The 15,242-nt window shown below is 39.3% G+C and overlaps 1 pseudogene; it reads left to right on the top strand.

The window, feature by feature from the left end:
- The first annotated feature begins 5,934 nt into the window (after positions 1–5,934).
- Positions 5,935–7,024, top strand: LOC139463631 (uncharacterized; annotated as a pseudogene).
- The last annotated feature ends 8,218 nt before the right edge of the window (positions 7,025–15,242 follow it).

The raw sequence follows: 15,242 nt of genomic DNA, 5'->3' as shown, positions 1-15,242 counted from the left end.
GAAGTAGAGGGTCGTGAGAGAACAAGATAACAAATCTTAACAAAACCTACCTGCCAAACAAGTGCTAGTTCGTTAGTATCCGTTATCCTAACAACTGCATGATTCCCAATTAGATTAGAAAGTCACAAACTCACCCCTCAGATCTTTGTTTACTGAATACACCTTGACCAATGTTCAGTGATATAACTTATTAAGATATTGAAGCTACATGACCGCCCATAGTTTCGAGGAAATATCCGGGCTACACTTCATGGTTTCGTGCTGAACAAATAGTTATGGATGCATATGATGCCTCATCTTGATGTACTTCAATAATAAATGCAATTCGACAAAAAAAAGATGTACAGATGCCTCGACAACATATTTCACACATGAATGAGTTCAACCTTGGCAGTCAACTAGTACAGGTAAACATGGCTTTTAATGCTCATGTGTGTCAGGTTGCCCTAACCTCGCCGTCACATCTGTACACAAAACAAGTGCATTGTCTAAACTAGGCTACATATGCATTTCTTCAGCCGTTTCAATAATGCAGTGCGCTGTCACAACATGCTGTGCAGGTCTGTACAGCACAATGTATTGTAATAGTAATTGGTCGATCCTTCATAAATCATATTTTTGCCATTCATTTCACACATGCCTCGGTAGAATTGAGGTAGGGGAAGGACTTCTGGTCAGTTAACAAGGTATTCAGATATCCAGAAATTCGTTTATCAGGACAGCATTTTAGAAAAAGCAATTGTCCGGATAAGCGAGATTCGACTGTATAGCGCGTGATACATGACAAAACATATGTGTTAGGACCTGATTCGCACTTGCTGAAGAGATACCAATGGACCCTGATCATAATACATTGGTTGCTTATATATATATGTATCCACGTCACACACACCAAGAACAAGTACACTTATTTGAATATTACTAATATTGCATGAATGTTACTGAGCAGTCAGTGAGATCTTTGCTTTTGCGCTAAATCAGCAACATTAAGCCTTTCACGTATATTACAACTTTATAAGTTAACTTTCCTTTCCAGAAATACCATAGAATGGTGACAGAGATGAAGTTCTACCCCAAGAGATGGGGTAAAAATCTGCTTTGTTATTTTTTATTTGAAGTGAAAGCCTTCACCTGGAAGGAATTTATATTTGTATTATTTCAATTTTTCTTTTCATAAATATCACTCTGAATTTTGGCTTTTGAAATAGAATGTCGCAGAAATAACTCCTGTTGGACCCTAAGACTTGCAAGAATACTCTAATCATTGGCCGAAACCTGCCCCATTTGTGCTTCCTGCTTTGTCAGACCATACCCATACTTTTGAATTTTTCAAAAGTTTTAAAAGGGTTAAAGCTATATTTGGAAGTATAAAAAAGGTTGATTGGTGACTACCACAGAAGTAGCAAATGGAGTTATGTCCGATTGAAATTCTCTGTTTTGACTTGTGCCATACGTTTCCCCGGTTTTTCAGGTTCAACAACTAACTTGCCTTTGAATGTGTTTGTTCCACCGGTGGTGCAGGATACTCTCACCTTTTTGCAAACACCTGTTATCCCCACTGTTTCATAGTAGTTTATACACGTAAGTATGTATAAGTTGAAACTAAATATTCAGATGTATCATCAAATGGATTCTCATCTATAGATTAGTATTATATTCACCTAAATATCACTTTATAGTGTCTCAGATCGCTGTACTTAAAGAAAACAAGGGGCTCAAAGTGAAGCCCTTTTCCCTCTACATTCTCAACATAGTCTCTGTCAGAAGTGTTTGGCTTGTGTTTGGTCCGACTTGGCCCGGGCGGTCAAAATCTACTTTAAACACACAGATGTATCTTAAAATGTGTTTACATCTATAGATTAGTATTAAATCTACCTATATACCACTTTATAATGTCACGGTACATCGTATTGAAAGAAAACAAGGGGCTCAAAGTCATGCATTTTACTGTATTTTCCTAAGAAAATCAATGTCAGAAGTGTTCGGTCCGACTTGGCCCGGGCTGTCAAAATCAACTTAAACCTCAGATGTATCATCAAATGGATTTTTATCTATAGATTAGTATTATATTCACCTAAATACCACTTTATAGCGTTTTACCACTGTGCGTAAATATACTGACCCGCAAAAGAAACGTCACCGTGGATAGATATATGAGAAACCTTATTTGTCCAAACACTGTAAACATACTTTGAGATGGATTAACAAGATGTAACTTGGCAAAACTGATAATCAAAGTTGAAAATTAAGTGTCAAATGTTCTGAAAGTGAAACACAACACTAGTCTCTGAGAAAATGTCATCACAAGTCAGTATCTCGTGTGTCCGCCATGTGCATTGATGGCCGCCGTGCAACGCCGATACATAGAATGGATGAGGCGGTTGATGAAGGCCATAGGCACTTGAGCCCACACTCTAAGGAACGCCTGACGCGGTTCAGCTGCAGTTGTCGGCCTTAATCGGACGTCATTCAGCCGTCCCACATGTGCTCAGTGGGATTTAAATCGGGACTGAGGGCAGGCCACTGCATGGTTCTGATGCCATTCTGCTGGAGGAAGTCTCTTGTTCCTTTCGCAGTGTGGGCACGGGCGTTATCATGCTGAAACTCCTGGTTGCGACAACGTGCCAAATGAGGTATGGCGTGTGGTCTCAAGACTTGATCAATATACCGAGCTGCTGTGACACCACTGCCTCCCCCTAGACCGATGTTCTGGAAGGTCACAGAGCCGACCCTCTGTGGAAGACCAATTCTACCCCACACCATGATGCTCGGATCACCCCACGAGTCTCTGTCAACAACACAAGCATCCGTATAACGTTCGCCAGACTCTCCCTCTGTCATCTGCTGTTGAGATACAGTAACGGCTCTCGTCTGAGAAGAGGACTCTTCTCCACTGCTGGTGCTGTGTTGCCCACTGAAGACGGTTCCGGCTATGACGTGGTGTCAGAATGGGTCCTCGGTGTAGCCTGTGACAGTGGGGGTGTCTGCTCGTCAATCGTCAACGCACGGTTTCCGCACTAATGTTTCGCTTGTGGGTCCCATGGTCTGTCGAGCAGTTTCCGCAGCAGTAACAAAGCGATCTGTCCAGCTTGCAATCGTCCAAGGGCTGGGTGTCGCTGATTTCTTGTCAATCTTGGCATGTGGTAGCAATTCAATAACGAATGAATGTTATCCGATTTGGGTGGATTTTTAGAGGGCAAGAAATAGGGGAACGCATGGGGGAACGCATGTGCATTTCAATTTGAGCGGAACTCTCCTGCAACGGGTTACCATGGCCGTTGCCGTGATGCGTTTGAGCGATCGGTTTTATTGTCATCTGCATTGTTTTTTATCATCAAATTTCATTTTTCTGGACAAGGTAATGTTAAATTTTAGAAACTTTGACAAACATTACCCAGATATTTAAATGACAACTTTTCATGCAATGTAACTTGCATTGGGGTGACGTTTCTTTTGCGGTTCTGTATACATCTCTCTTTCGTATTGACAGCAAACACGCAGACAATTTGCTTTTTGGGATGACATTTATAGGTATCGGCTATCTGTCTGGTATTTTTTTATTTCGACAAACGTCAGACGAACATTGTCTGGGGTTGTATGTGAAATCAGCTTCAATGACAGCTTTCGTTATCAATGTCAGTCACAGCACGAAAGAATTATAACATTGTTGCAAAACTACAATCAGCAATAGTCATGATTTTCTTTTAGTTTGGGGACGACATAATATGTAGTAACAGTGATAATAAAACGTTGGAGCAAGGGTCCTATGACGTTTTTGACATCTTCGTAGAAAGAGCATGCTCGATTGTACCTCAAAAGTTGTGAAATGCAGACTCCAGATCTGGTGCTGTCGGAGTATTGTCCGACATAAAAGGAAAATTGACAACTGGAAGGTTGAAGTCATCAATCTTATCATACAACCCAACGTTTTACCACTTCGCGTAAATACATGTCTCTTTCGTATTGCCAGCAAACACCCAGACAATTTGTTTTTTGGGGTGACATTTAAAATCGTACCTTCGTCGGCTGATTTTACGAGAGCTTTGAATCTTTCCTGGTTCAGTTGATGTAACCAGTGACTGCAGGAAGACTAAAGGTATGGGCTATCTGTCTGTAATTTATTCATTTCGACATAGGTCAGACGAATATTGTCTGGGGTTGTATATGAAAACAGCTTCAATGACTGGTGTACATTTCGTTACCAATGTCAGTCACAGTTTGGGGATGACATAATATGTCCATAACTGAAGGAAATAGAAGATACGATTTGGAGTATTCTCTATGACTTTAACAATTGAAATTATACACGATACATATCTATACCATATTTAGTACATCTAGAACATAGGTAGATGGAGAGGGTAATACCTCTTACCAAGTATATTAAGCATAGGTCATCGGTAACGATGTACGGGGGAGAGTCTAAAGAACATTACATGTAGATAATTGGTAATGAGGGCTGGGGGGACGCATGTATCAAAAGTTCTTTACACATAGATCGGTGATAATGATAGAGGGGAGGATATTACCAAGCTCATTACATATAAATCATCGATATTGATAGTTGGGAGATAGTATGTCTGGAAATCACTGCATGTAGATAATCGGTAATGACAGTGTAGATTATATGTACCAAATGCATAACATACAGATCATCGATAATGACAGAGGGTTGGATATGTTCTAAGATACATCATATTTGGGCCATCAGTAATTATAAAATTGGAAGGGTGTGAACCAAGTACAATACATATCGATCATCGGTAATGATAGAGGGTAGGACTTGTACCAAAATACATTTTTATATATATGCCATAGGTAATTATAAAAAAATGTAAGTTTCGGGACCAAGCACATTACATACACGTATCGGTAATGATAGATGGGGGAGGGTATCAAATACAGTTAATTAGAAGAGCCATGTGATTAACTGGCGTATGAATAGCACCATATACTTATACACGTAGTAGCATAAGATGATACATCATTACAACTATTTGGTTATTTAAGTAAAATAGCATAATCACGATTTGTCACGAAGGTCGGTAGAATGTATGGGGTTGAATGAAGCGTGTATAAAATACTTATGCTAAGTTCATAAATGATGCCAATGCCCGAATGTCACCTGATTTATCACATTCACTAAGTGATTCCGGGGTCGGAATAGGTCCCCAGCAACCTGTGCTTAATTATTGGAAGAGGTGACAGAGAGGATCTCGTGGTCAAGTTAGGCGACTTAGATGCGTTTGGTCATCGTACACCAACTACACTGGGCTTTGTTCATATCACCAAATCGATGGTTTGTAAATTAAATGTAGCAGAAAATGAATACTGTTATATAATTAATGAACAAGCATATCAACATTATCATATCCTCATTCATATCAATTAATCTTGTGATTTGTTTTTGTTTGTTTTTTTAACATCGCATTCAGGAATATTCCAACTATATGACGGCGGCCTGTAAATAATCGTGTCTGGACCAGACAATCCAGTGATGAAAGTCATGAGCATCGATCCACCCATTGGGATACGATGGCATGCATGAAACCAAATCAGCGAGCCTGTCCACCCTATCCCGTTAGTCGCCTCTTACGACAAATATGGGAAACATTTTTACGGCAAGCATGGATTTGGGCTTGGATGCCGAGCACTGCAGACGTGTTTTCCTGGCTCTCGCGAATGAGAAGGTACGTGACGTAACTGGGCTAAATGGTGCAGCGAACTGGTCATATCTCTATAATATAGACAAATCGCCCTGAATATGACATCTAGAACCCCCAAGGATTTACTTAACAACTGCCTAACCCACCAATAACACTGGGAAATCTACGGGATATGGACTATTCATGCCAGCTGAATATATCGGGATCTCAGAGTCAGGTCAATGTTGATTCGAATGTTACTAGCTGGGTCAAGACATTGTTTGATCAGATGCGTCACCTGACTAGCATGGTACACTATGTACAACAGAGAGTGCAGCGAGTAGGCAGCGTTGATGATAAACTCACAATGATTGATGGTAGACTGACCTCGCTTGAAAAATACCCCGAAGCAGACCATCACAAGAGTACTTAAAGTTGAGTCTTGTGTCCAGAATTGTGTCTCAGCAAGCCTAGAACTTAAATCTGAAAGCACTAAAGAACGAAAGCGGCTGACAGAGCATACTGACTACACTTCGTCGGAATATGCTAGAATCGGTAGGGATGTGGATGATGTATATTACGATGTAGACTCCCTGTACCAACAACAGAGGGATATGAAGGAGGCTGTAGTTGATCTCAAAGTGAGATCAATGCGAGACAACCTCCTATTTCATGGCATACCGGAGATGGTTGGCGAAGAGCCGAAAGATATCATAAAGGACTTCATAAAGCGGGAGATGAAGTGTAACACAGAGATTGGCCTTGTGGGAGTTCATAAATGGGACCACGACATGAAAACAGACCCCGTGCGATAGTGGCTAAGTTCTCTAACTGATGAGAGATGGCACGTTCTGACCAGTGCGAAGAACCCCAAGGACACAAAGTTTGGTATGAGTGAACAGTTCCCACCCGAAAGTGTTGAACGGCGACGAGAGCTTCTCCCTTTGTCGGGAGAGGCCTAACGCAGAGGACTTAAGTCAAGTCGAAATGTTGATAGACTGTTTATTAACAACAGAGGTTGTGTCCCTGGTGAGAATCCGTTCGAAGATTCGAGACAGTCTATGTGGTCACTCAGACCTCCGTATGCCAATGTTCATGAACATTCCCGAGATAAACAACCATGCAAGACGCGACGAATCGAAGAGGACCGTTACATAACACATATCTTGGCATATAATGAACGTCGGCCTAACACTGTAAATGCAAATGACAATGTAAATATTTCGCTAAATGTTGTGCGTGAAGACCATTGTGATGTGTATGTTACAAATAACAATAATGTGTCACCCAACAACAAAAAAGCACGTGAATCTAATTCTGACGATATTCGTGTACATGCAGATAATGATATACCAACAGAGCAGCCTGGGTATGAATGAGCCCTCGCCAACAGACGCTTTCATATCACCTGACAGTGATGGTTCTCATTTTAAACTGATTTATTTAAATGTATGTGGTTTGAAATCTAGATTATTTATTCCTGTATTTACGAATTTTATTACAAACTATGAAATATTATGCTTTGATGAAACAAAACTAGATGAATTTGATGTATTGACATTCCTGGATATGCAATGTTTCATAAACCTAGAATTACAAGCACTGGTAGAAAACCAGGCGGTATAGCCGTTGCTATGAAGCATGAATACGGAGCCGAATCCTCGGAATATGCTATATGGTTTCTCGCTTCCCATGAAATATTAAAAGTATCCTGTAATTTAGATACATGTATTTATTGGTATCTCATATATCCCACCAGAGGGTTCGCCATATTACTCTGACGAAATATTTCCAAAACTACATAATGAAATCTCGTGTAAATTATCAGCGACAATAGTATTTTTATCATTGGTGATTTTAATGCAAGGACACGTACTTTGTCAGATTGCATTACAACAAACTCCACCTCTATCAACGAAGATATATTCCCCAACGATTTTGTTGACTATATGAATGATGTTGAAAGAATAAATCATGCTAATGTATAATTAGAAAGGTCAAGTCAGGATGTAGGGATTCCAACATCAAATGGTTATAAGCTGGTTGATTTATGTAAAAACAGTAATATATACATTGTCAATGGCCGAGTTTGACATGGCAAAGTTGCATGTAAAGGAGTAAGCTTGGTTGATTATGCTGTAGCGAGAGCTAATGTTTTCCCAAAAATAGAAGATTTCGAGGTCCTTGATTTTGAACCATTGTTCTCAGGTATCCACTCACCTATCACTGTAACACTAACGCTGACTTGTAAATACTGTCAGGCCAATCCTATAAATGATCATGTAAATTATGTTGAAGATGAATGTCACTTTTTAATAGAATGTCCATTTTATGATGATTGAAGATACTACTTAGCTAAAGAAGCAATTTCAGTAGATAATGCATTTCATTATATGAGTAGTTCAGAAAAGTATATTTTCCTGTATTCCGGCATACTGGTGCGCTCCTCATTGAAGCCGCCCATGGCCGTGCTCCGCACCTGCATCACGAGGTATGTATTTATGTATATGTGTCTATGGATGTATGTATTTATAATATGTACCAGAATACCAAATCATGTGTTTCCTGCAGTGGTAATTTAACAGGTTTCTTTTCATGTAAATCTGGAGTAAGACAAGGAGAAAATCTGTCGCCAAATATTGTTTGCAATATTTTTAAATGACCTCGAAGCATCTCCTGTACAGGACTTATGCAAAGGTGTCCAGTAGAAACCAGATGAATTCTATGATCGAATCATTTTTATTTGTATTACTGTACCCAGACGATTCAGTGCTAATGGCCACAAAAGCTTATGATCTAAAATACATTTTTTTTCATAATTATTGTATACACTGGAGGCTTAAGGTTAATACTACCAAACCTAAAATATTAATATTTGGTCGATTAAAAACTGATCATAAACATAATTTCAAAATTGGTCATGATGTTTTGGATAAAGTTGATTCCTATTACTACCTTGGTGTTATCCTTCAAAAATAATAAAAATTCATTTTCACAACAAAGAAAAAGCTATTAGAACAAGCAACGAATGCTATGTTCTATGTTTTATGCCAAATGCGGAAGTTAAATTTGTCACTTGAATGTCAACTGCGGCTGTATGGGTTTTGAAAACATCTCAGCTCTAGAAAGTTTACATTTGCGTTTCCTAAAATATCTTTTATCATTAAGAAAATGTACTCCAAATTTCATGGTACATGGGGAACTTGGAAGACTCCATCTGTCACACATCGTCAAAGTGATACATTTTGGGGCAAAATTACTTTCAGGGAAATCATCTAAATTACCCTATCTTGTATACAAGTTGGTATTTAATGAAGACCTATTTGGAAAATATAAACATAATTGGATTACATATATCGAACGAACTTTTGATGAACTTGGGCTTAGCTACATTTAGTTTTCACAAAGTTTCAAAAATCTTGTCCATATAAAATTAAATGACACTAACCTACAATGTTGGACAAGTGCAAGGGATAAGTCTTCAAAAGGCACTATGTACAGTATCATCAAAAATGATTGCCTAAATTTTGAATATTATTTAAACGTACTGCAGGAAAACACTGACATGGGTGATGAATTTCATTATTTGTTTATGTGTCCATCTTTAGAAAATGAAAGAAAAATGTTTTACACAGATTCAACTACATTAAACCCAATATGTATAAAATGAATTTACTTTTCAATAATTCACGACTAGGAACATTGAGAAAACTGTCCAAATTCTGTAAAATCATCATGTCATTGTTTAAACCTATCAAGTAACTCGACCTCTTATATTATTGCGTTCCCGTGAAGATTCCGGGATAGAATAGTTCTTCAGCAACCCATACTTGCCGTAAAAGGTGACTATGTTTGTCGTAAAAGGCGACTAACGGGATCGGGTGGTCAGGCTCGCTGACTTGGTTGATACATGTCATCGATCCCAATTGCGTGGATCGAAGCTCATGATGTCAATCACTGGATTGTCTGGTCCAGACTCGATTATTTACAGACCGCCGTCATATAGCTGGAATATTGCTGAGCGCGGCGTTAAACAACAAACAAACAAACATCTTATATTATTGCTACCATAGTAAATCTGTATAAATATGCATGCATGCTCGGCCAAGATGTATTTGTATATATTCAATATTTACATATATATGTATTATGTTTCTGAAATATTTGTGTACCTCTGATGCCGCTGATAGCGGCCTGAGTAAAGTTCAGTTCAGTTTAGGTGTAGACCTATTATTACCCGGATCGTCATGGGTCATGCATTTAATAGCCTCGAAGTCTAGATTCTAGCCGACTGGGCCATCAAACGGGTAAGGTACGCACCCCACAAATAACGCTCAGACCATTCGGATGTCAATTATCTAAATACTGACATCTCTCCCACAGTTCAGACACCCTTTTACTTTGGGTATAAAAGTGATTGCCTGCTTCATCCACATGCTGCATTTTATTATTCAAACGCAATAAGCCAACAATGGTATGTCACTTTAATAAAATATATACACTGAATCAAATGTCACATCAAAGGAGGACATGTAACTGGATTTACTCAGTTTTCTTATCCCGGGGATAAATGCCTTAGCGTCACCATTATCAAACTTGTAAAGGTGTAAATAACGATAGTCTCTTACTTTAAGTGTTTCCTGGAATGGGTGTGTCGTTGTGCATGACGTTTGTTTACGGATACAAACACAGCTGCCAGTCCCTAATAATGCAAAACTGTCAAATGATATCCTTTTTCGGCTCGTAGGGGTCTTACAATATCTTTGAAGCTCTTTGTGTGGAGATAATAATTCAGCATCGTCAGAACACTCAATCTTTCATTGTATTTAACGTCTTCGGTTCACATACAATGCAATGACTCAACGCAATATCCCACAAATATATCATTATCGTGCTAGATATTGTGTTGAACCATTGTATTGCGAGGTCGCATACCACTTGTCAGATACCCCAGTTGTAGTGGAGTGGAGTGACAGTGGAGTGGAGTTGGTCTGTCAACGACAAAAATGTTTAGATTTTTTTCATTAAAAGTATCCCTCTGATAACACAAGCGAAAATTGTTTTCATAAACACAAGAGAATAGAAAAGTTTTAATCTTTGACAACATTTTCCCATTTGCTGTAGGAACAACCGATTATGATATCATGTTTCAGTGGAGATGCGTTAATTAGACATGTTTTGTTTGTTGTTTAACGCCGCACTCAGCAATATTCACGCTATATGACGGTGTTCTGTAAATAATCGAATCTGGACTAAACAATCCAGTGATTGACATCATGAGCATCAATCCTCGCAATTAGGATACAGTGACATGCCAAGTCTGCCAGCCTGACCACCCGATCCCGGTATTCCCCTTTGACGACAAGCTTCGGTTGCTGAAGACCTGTTCTACCACGGATCTTCAGGTGTCATTTTATATGTACAGACATTGGGTTGACTCATGTAATCGGTTCCAAACGGCTAAATGATGTACCATGACGTACACATTGTTGAATTATTTATGTGGCCATAAAAAATAAAACACAAGTATTTTTTTTTTATATTTCTCAAGAGGTGTGTCACGGAGCCGTGCTCCAATAGTCAGAAGTGTCATAAAATAAGAATAAAGTGATAAAGAAAACGTGGTAATAGATTTTCAGGTTTATTAAATAACTACTAATTATACTGATGGTTGACAATTTAAAAAATCCCAATCTGCGCTCACACAGATCACAAATTATTTCTATCAGTGCAAATATACAACCAAGTTTTAGATAAGCAACTGTATCACAGCTATAAAAGGAAGACAGCTAAAACAACACTAGAACACTAGACTAGATATGGACCAGCTGCGTCGACTGCCCATTAAGTCGGTTCCGACTAATTAACACCTCAGTCCATTAACTCCACACTCTAATGAGTGAATGACCACGGCTCAATAAACAAAGGGGAAATATACACTAAGAGCTTATCCCTAAACTCAGTCACTTAGACCACACAACTGGATGATTACGTCTGATAAACAACTAGTCTTAATCGACTTAAGTTTCTGTCACTTTCACTGAACAAGGCAAATACTAAAGTTCCCAAATAGTTAGTTAATCACGGGAAGGTTGGTTATCCACGGCTAAACGGGTATTGGAAACACTAGTCACTAAGCGCCTAGTCAAACACGGGATGGTTGCTTATCCACGTATTGCTAAAAAACTAGTGCGTGAGTGAGTTGGGTTTAACGCCGCTTTTAACAATATTCCAGTTATATCGCGGCGTGTCAGCTTAATGTGGGAGGAAAGCCCGAAGTGATGCAGGTCTCGGACGTTTACCACTTCGGTAAAACCCACGAGCACGGGTATGGTGCTGACAAACCTAGAAACATAATCGGTGCGAACCCACAATCATCAGGTTTCTGGCGTGCCCAAGGGACGCAACTCTGCACAGCGAATCGCGGCGCCTTCGACGACTAGGCCACCCGTGCCCCCGCTAGAAAAACGAAGTATTAGAAACACTCGTTACTTAGAGTTTAGGAATCAGGAGAAAATTGTTTATCTACGAATTACCAGCAAAACTCAGTATTACAAACCCCAGTAACTACTTTCAGCACAACCAGACTAAGTCAGGATATAAATCGACAAAGCCGCGAACCCACTTACTGACGAAACCTGAGTTTCGAACGTGACCACTCCAGTAGCGAGACATCGTGAACGATTTAACGGAGTCTGGAGTGTGAAGATACGAGATCCAGCTGGAAAGTCTATAAATAAACCTCGGAGGAGACGGGACCGCCGGGGAATACAACTGACGGGGGCAGCAAGCTAACGTGAGTTTCTAAACGTGGGGAAAACACGAACATCAAACTGACTATCATATACAGACTGGAGATGTAAGTATCAAAATAAAGCGCTGAACATAAGCTATCCTACGTTGCGAGACGTCAGTGTTCACCTTACGATGTAAGCATACTTTTGCACATCTGTCAAGCAGTTGACAGTAACAAATGTTATATTTGGGATAACACTTTCTCAGTAAAGTACAGATTCTCGTCCTTTTTGGGGGTTGAGTCTCATCCGGCATTCGAACCCACATTGCCAGAGTGAGGCACCTAATAGCCAATGGTTCTGCTCAAGACCAGTCACTTCCCACTGGAAACCGTCAGTGTGTGATTTTGCATCATAATGTGAATATGAAATGTAGATTACGCATTGAATGTAATAAGATTGTCCAACACATTGTCAGTGGATGCACAGCTTTGACACAAATACCGTATCTTAAGCAACATGATGGTGAAGCTCGATCATTTTATTACCGTCTTTGTCATGCTTGTGGTTTTGACACAGAAGCCCATCCATTTTACGACCCGGAATATGTAGAGGGCGTTTAGGCCTGGGTTCTCTGCCAGGAATACATCCCTTCTGACAAACTGGGTAATGCGGAAGGTTGCAGTGTTGGGGAGTCTTCACATTCTCCGAAACGTCAATCAATCAATCAATCTTTATTGTATGAAAGGCCATTGGCCCATATACACATACAGATAAACAATATTATTTACAGCTGTACAGCGCATTTTATAATTATTTGATAACTAATATGATGCTTGACATATAATAAAGGTATTGTAATAACATTGGTAATAACCACAGTGGCAGCAGTATATATAGTACATAGTAGTAAAAAATACAAAAGGAATACAAAAGGAATACAAAAGGAATGGGATGGAAATATGAAGTTTTACGTCGTAAAGGCTTTCAGCGCGACATTCAATACAAAAGGATCTATCAGGAGGATCTATCAGAAATATACTCATCATGTCAGGACAATTTGACAATTTAAATGTATATGCATTTCTAGTAGAAACAAACAGACAAAAATGAAATGTAGATACTCGTGATCTAGATGCGAAAGTTTCAAAACAACTTATTATTTCTGGACATATCGGATTTACTAAGTAGTTTACTACGCACTCGTAGACTTTGATAGATGTATTGTAATATCTTAGTTAATTTTTTACTTCTCAGTGGGTGTGACTCGGCAGTGTTTCCTGGGAGCAGTGCCATTCGCTGTCTGGGCTGCGTGTTGAGGGGGCAAGGACCCTGAGCTGATGATGAACCAGCCTGACTGCCAGGATCACCCAAACCTTCTTTGCAGCATTTGTATTTTAATCTGTAACTAATAATAACAATAATATTACTTCCGTTTCAAACATGCGTTATCCAGACTAAGAATGTGGGAGATTCTTTATAGAAGCGCACACATATATATACACGGAACAATATGTAAAAGAACCCCTGTTGTTTCAGCTTTAAGAATGCAATAACCAGCTTTGTTGCAAGGACCCCCTCTGTGGTCTCGAGTTAGAGTGTCCGCCTAGAAATCGGAAAGTCCGGTGTTCGATCCCCGGCCGCGTCATACCAAAAGACGTTAAAAGATGGTACTTGTTGTTACCCTGTCTGGCGCTCGGCATTAAAACAAGGACTGGTCGGCTCGGAGTCAGTACACTGTGTCTGAGTGGGGTATTCACATTAAACTACGGCATGGTATCTCAGTGTACTAGCACTATAAATCGGCATCCGTCCGGACGAGTACAAGCAACCACTCACACACACGCGAACTAAACTAAATCTAACTACAATGTAGGCGAACTAAACTGAACATAACTACAATGTAGGCGAACTAAACTGAACATAACTACAATGTAGGCGAACTAAACTAAAACTAACTACAATGTAGGCGAACTAAACTGAAATTAACTACAATGTAGGCGAACTAAATTGAAATTAACTACAATGTAGGCGAACTGCACTGTATTAGAACTATAGGCAATGTCATTTATGTTATTGCTAAAGACGTTGCAGTGCGACTCTTGTTTACTGTTGTCGTGAAGAGTAAACAACCAGTAAATGTCAAAGATGAGAAAAATATACATAATCTTTTCACATAAAAATCCTTTTTACCTTATGATTTTAAGTCATGTAATATCAGGGATTGATCTAGAATTACATTAAAGTACTTCCCTCCAATGACTGACACACCGAGAAACGGAACGAACAAAAAGACATACCAGCAGTCATCCGTATCACAGGCGATATAAAAAAAGTATTAACTTGAAAAACAAGGGCGTATTCTATCATATACACTGAAAAGATCCGGCACACATATTTATTACTTTGCGATCTTTCACAAGATACTGCCTTGAGAACAAACGTTAAAAATGTAGTTGCATATTTAGGAGATAAATATTTCGTTTTGTAAGATTTGCGTGATGTTATGCTGAATGGATGTACGGAAATTTCATTTGAACACGACGCCGTAAGGCGGAGTGTTCAAATGAAAAATTTCCGTACATCCATTCAGCATAACATCACGCAAATCTTACAAAACGAAATATTTATCGACATTGTAACATGAACGTTAATTAAATCGATATTTAGGAGGAACTAATTTACTGAGCGCATGACACAACAAAACTGTCGTTAGTAATACGTCTCCTCGTGCTCACCTTCGAAAAGATGCATGATATGGGGTGCCGCGAAACCGATCAATGGTTTCGAGGTACTCCAATAATGAGGGTCCATTTTACGAAAGGGGTGGTCACATGTTCAAGCTCATTTCTCAGAAAATAAA

Source organism: Haliotis cracherodii, unplaced genomic scaffold (genome assembly GCF_022045235.1).
Source record: "Haliotis cracherodii isolate W230 unplaced genomic scaffold, xgHalCrac1.p SCAF_16, whole genome shotgun sequence".
In the NCBI taxonomy this organism is placed as follows: domain Eukaryota; kingdom Metazoa; phylum Mollusca; class Gastropoda; order Lepetellida; family Haliotidae; genus Haliotis; species Haliotis cracherodii.
This window is presented reverse-complemented; position numbering and strand designations above follow the sequence as displayed.